The sequence below is a fragment of the Elephantulus edwardii genome, unplaced genomic scaffold, assembly GCF_000299155.1.
Source record: "Elephantulus edwardii isolate Elephantulus edwardi_28Jun2011 unplaced genomic scaffold, EleEdw1.0 scaffold00299, whole genome shotgun sequence".
NCBI lineage: Eukaryota > Metazoa > Chordata > Mammalia > Macroscelidea > Macroscelididae > Elephantulus > Elephantulus edwardii.
Window position 1 is genome coordinate 1140721 of NW_006400049.1, and position 5725 is coordinate 1146445.

Genomic DNA, 5725 nt, shown 5'->3' on the forward strand with positions numbered 1-5725 from the left:
AAAAGGTGAGAAAAAATGGAGTTGGTTTCATAATAAAACAAACAAGCAATCCATGGTATATTCAATAATCTTCTCTAGCACCACAGCTCAAAGACATTCACTCTCCTTCTATCATCTCTAATCATTGTCCAGCTTTCTGATGTGTAGCAAATAATTGAGAAGACTGTGGCCTGGATCAGATACACCTGAGTTGCCAGACTGATATTGTTGCCTTTCAATACTTTGGAGAGGTCTCTGACAACAGACTTTCCCAATGTAATTTGTCTTTTCATTTCCTGGCTTCTGAGACCAAGAGCATTGATTGTGGAGTCAAGCAAACTAAAGCTATTAACAATCTCAATCTCTTCATCATCTATCATGATGCTGTTAATCAGCCAAGTATAAGAATCTTTGTTTTCTTGATGTTGAGCTTCAATCCATATTTAAGGGTGCAGTTCTTGACTTTCTGTAGCAAGGGCTTCAGGTCCTCCTCAGTTTCAGCAAGCAGGATTGTGTCATCTGCATAACACAGATTGTTGTCTTCCTCCAATCCTGATGCCACATTTCTCCTCATAGAGCTCAGCCTCCCAGATAATCTGTTCTGTATATAGGTTGAAAAGGTATGAAGATGGGACAAAAAAGTTTAAATTAATCTTACATGTTTCTATAAAGATTATTCAATGAGTTTATGACCACAGTTCTCAAAATTTATCCTACATAATTTTTTATTTAGTTACAATCTTGTGTAAGCTGATTGGTGTCTTAGATCAATTGTAAGCTAGAAGCCTCTTGTTTAACTTATTCAAGACCTGGTCAGTAGCAGGCCTTTGTCTTTAAAAATCAGTTAGGTCCTGACTAAGTCTCCATTTGGAGGCTCATGTGTGCAACAGTTAGATTCTGGAATATAGGTTCTCCTGATTTAGTTGAAAGTTGGGTGTAAAATATAGGGTCTTTTTTTTTTCTTTGTTAACAATTGTGTGTAAGCTGACTGGTCACCTGGTTTTAGTTAACAATCAGCTAAGGGCTAGAAGCCTATTGATTAAGTCAGTCAGGACCTGGTGGGTGGGCCTTTGTATTTAAAAGTCAGTTGGACTCTCAGGGCTGATGTTAATTGTGTTTGGAAGAACATTGTTCTGAGTGGAACAGCACTTGTCAGTTTGCTGTACTGAGATAACATGGAGTTGCTGTGATTCTGAACACTTTGCCACGGGTGTGTATCATGTCATAATGGTTACCCATGGTGATCAGACCTTGGTAGAGCTCCCAGGTTAAGACAGGATTGTAAGCAGGATTGGCATTCACTTCTTAAAAAAATAGGCCTATGGAAACTCTATGAATATTAGAGAAACAATGACAGTTCTAAACCAAGGATCAGATCTTTTGTTCATTGGGTTCTGATGAGTTGTACTCAACACGTAGCAATTAACAACAACACCTTATTATTGCATATTATTAAAATACATTTGTATCAAGGACCTAGGACTAAAACCAAGGACTATAAACTTCATTAAAAAAAGATTGGAAGAGCTCTAGAAGTCATAGTCCACAACATAAACAGTCTTCCAAGCATCCTGAAAAATCTACAACCAGGAAAGGATAAAATAGATGAATGGGACCTTTTAAGAATCAAATCCCTATGCATATCCAAAATTTTCTTCAACAGGGTAAAAAGGGAAGCCACAGACTGTGAAAAAGTATTTGCAAATGACATGTCAGATAAGGAACTTTCATCTAGAAGTTATAAAATACATGAGCACCACAACACGATTAAGGTAAATAACCCAATTGAAAAATGGGCACAGGACATGAACAGACACTTCACCAAAGAAGACATTCAGATGGCAAACAAACACATGAAGAAATGTTCAAAATCCCTACCTCTAAGAGAGATACAAATCAAAACAACTATGAGATATCATCTCATCCCAGTAAGAATAGCAAAATTTAACAGAACAGCAAACAACAAATGCTGCCGAGGTTATGGAGAAACTAGAACCCTTATTCACTTTTGGTGGAAGTGTAACATGGCGCAACCACTGTGGAAGGTGGTGTGGCACTTTCTCAAAAAGTTGCACATAGAGATACATTTGACCCAGCAATTCCACTACTGGGAATATACCCAGAAGAGACCATAACTGACACCCAAGTAGATATATATGCACAGCAATGTTTATCGCTGCTTTGTTCACAATAGCAAGGAGTTGGAAACAAACTAAGTACCCATCAACAAACCAATGGATAGAGAAGCTGTGGTATATTCACACAATGGAATACTACGCTGCATTGCAAAACAAGGAACTCATGCAATATTCTTCAAAATGGGTGACCCTGTGAGACATTATGCTGAGTGAAATATCTCAGTCACAAAAGGACAAATACTGCATGGTGGCTCTGTTGTAAAACAGGACTGACATAGGGGTTGGGGGAGACTGATAAAGATGGGATAAATAATGTATACTGCATTGAAACAGATGAGGGAGAAAACTGTTTAAAAAGGATATGTGATTAGATATTATTGTCTGACAGGAGTCTAGAATGAAGGCTGCATAGTGTAGTAGACCTGGGGGGAGGGATTGTAAAACAATGAAAGAATTTTTCTTTTACTTTTCAAAGAGAAGAGTGTACTGGGGAGGTGGGGAGCAGGGGGGAAAGTGCAACAATGAATGAATGGAAATCAAAGTCTCTGTCAATTTTCACTAAATTTAAATAAAAAATTGAGAAAAAAAGATAAAACACCAAGTGTCTTAAAAATAGTAAATCACTATGGAAAATAGAAGAATCCTTTCTCCAAAAAACCACAAATAGTACTACTTTCAAATAAAAACCCTCCAAAACCATTAACAATTTATTCTGATTCATAGTAACATTCTACTTTAAATACTACTTTAAATAGTTAGGAGGGAATTCTACTGGTGTAGTCTGTAGGTGGATGAGCTGCAGACTTAAATCCCCCATTTTCCTGACAGTTAGAAAAAAATAAGCAGTCTCTCATAGACAATTTATTGACTCATAAACAAAATTAAAGGCCAGACAGCAGTTATTTACAGCCAAATAAGCAATAAGTTTGAGTTTTAACATTTATGAAAAGATTCTCTCCAATTTTCTGCCATGAAAAGGCTGGTAGGTTCAAACTTCTACTTTATCAGTTTGAAAGGTAATGTACTGTTCCACTAGGGCTCCCTATAATTACATTATGAGCTAGCAATACTTTTCTTGGAATAGATCTTAACATCTAATAGGAGATGGACAAATACACTTAGACACACCTAAGTTCATTGTAGAACTATTTACAGCAGTACTATAATAGTATTCAAATTATAGCATGATAGCACACAAAAGACTAGAAATAGCCCAATACCAAATAATGTATGGATGATTTAACAAAATGTAGTACATACATACAATGGAAACATATGTGGTTATTGCTGCTGCTGTTGTTTGTTGTTGCTGTCTACCATTGATTCATAACTGATTCATAGCTGACTCTCCTGCAGGGTGTGGAAGTAGTTAATTGCACAGGAGGAGATTGCCTAGTCTTCTCCCAAGAAAGTTAATTGGGGGTGGGGGAGACCCTTACCTTCACTCTGCTGCAATACACCAAGGCCTGTATGGCACAGCTGGCCCAGGACCATTTTCCAGCCACATCTTTCCTGGAGTCTGCTAAATAAAGGCTTAGGCCCAGCCCAAGTACACTGACACCCTGACTGGCAACACTGCCTACCAGGTTGAGGGGCCACAGTTCTAAACTATAATTTTGCTCAGAGTGCTAGACAGCTGCCCCTGCTGCCTGGAGATCTGGCTTCCCTGCTACCTTAAGACTCTGTTGCCTGGAGACCACCCGGCTTTTGCCCCGGCTGTCCAGTGCCAGGAGCACCAACCTTGAAGGTACACTCCTGTCTAGCTATATCGCCTGGGCGCTCATCAGCTCAAGCAGAAGAGGCCTGATGGCAGTGTGGTTTCAGGAGGCCAACAGTCAACACACTCCAAGTGGAGAATTATTCCCAAGAGAGGAACACCAATATACTGGTCCTTCACAAAATATTGCCATACCCTGGTTCATTATATAGTTACAACAACCTAACATCTACTAAGAAAAGATTCACATGTCAAGGGCTGAATTTGCTCAGCATTTCTTAAGTTCAAGGAACTGAAGAACAAATTCAAACCTCAAGTTTCTATACTTAAAGATGCTATGGGCAGAATGTTAAATGATGCAGGAAGTATTAAAAGAAGATTGAAAGAGTACACAGAGTCACTGTACCGAAAGGAATTGGCAAACACAGACGAATTTCATGAAACAACATATGAGCAAGAGCTTATGGTGATGAGGGAAAAAGTTCAAGGTGCTTTGAAGGAATTGGCAAAAAATAAGGCCCCAGGAATTAATTATATACCAATTGGCGTATTTCACCTAACAGATGCTGCCCTAGAAGTGCTCACCAAGTTGTGTCAAGAAATCTGAGGTACAGCCACTTGGACAACTGACTGGAAGAGAATGGAGGTACAAAAGAAGAATAGTACACCATGTTAATAGCGTTATTCAGCCTAAATGTTCAACCAAAATCAAATGGGTTGGGAAATTATGGTATATTCACATGATGGAATACTATGCAGCACGCAGGAACAATGATTTTGTAAATCACTACCTAAATTGAGAGACTGAAGAGTATTATTCTAAGTGAACTAACTCAGTCTCATGAGAACAAATAATGTATAAGATCATTATTGTAGAACGTGTGGGAGGATCCAAGGGGAAAAGGGTGGGAGCAATTGGTAAGGGGCAGGAGGGTTTAAATGAAGGGTAGCACAATTAGACGGGTGGAGGGAGAGGTGGGTAGAGGAAATGGTAAAGGTCTGGTGTAAAAAGAATGGTAACCACCATCCAGGGCTGCATCTGTTACTCAAAACAAATCAATAGGGATCCCATCGATTTGCTTTCAACGCGGCTTTCACTACTTCCTTCATTATCATTGGCTTCTACTCATATGGAACGCCCTATAATTTTTTAGTGTTAGTAGTTCCTTTAGGTACAATGACAGTATATTCCCTCCCTCTTATTTTGATTCTTCCTAGGTCATTCAATACATAAACCATGGCATCTGTCAATATAGCAACTCGAGGCCTAATTTGTTTTTCAGTTCTCTCAGCTTGAGAAATGCATAGTGAGTTCCTCCCTTTTTAATTCTCTAACTTTCCCTCTCTAATTTTATTTTATTATTTTATTACTTTGCTTTGTCTTCTAATGCTGACATTTGAAATCTACTATTAATCTCTTTCACTTTGGTATGTTTTCCCTTTGTTTTGGCTTTATAACACTCTAGTTTAATTTTCAGAGGCTCTTTTGATATCCATTTCAGTTTTTTTATTTCTACTTACCTATAATGACCTTTTGCTGTCTTCATGGATGATATTCTTGAGGTAGAGCCATAACTCAAATGGTCTTTGATCACTGGTGTTCAATGCTAAAAATTTAAAAATGATTTTGAAATTCAGATTGAATAGATTCAAGATCATGTCTTGGTTCTCATGGACTTGTTTTCATTTTCATTGTCCTCAATTTGAATTTGCACATGAATAATCATAGGTCTGACCTGGCTTAGTTTTGACAGCTTACTTTGAACTTCTCCAATGTTTTCTTCCATATATTTCATCAATCAGATTCCTATAAAGTCCATCAGATGAGGTCTATGTGTAAAGTCATCTTTTGTGTTTTGGTTGTTTTTTTAAGGTATTTTTAAAAACTAAA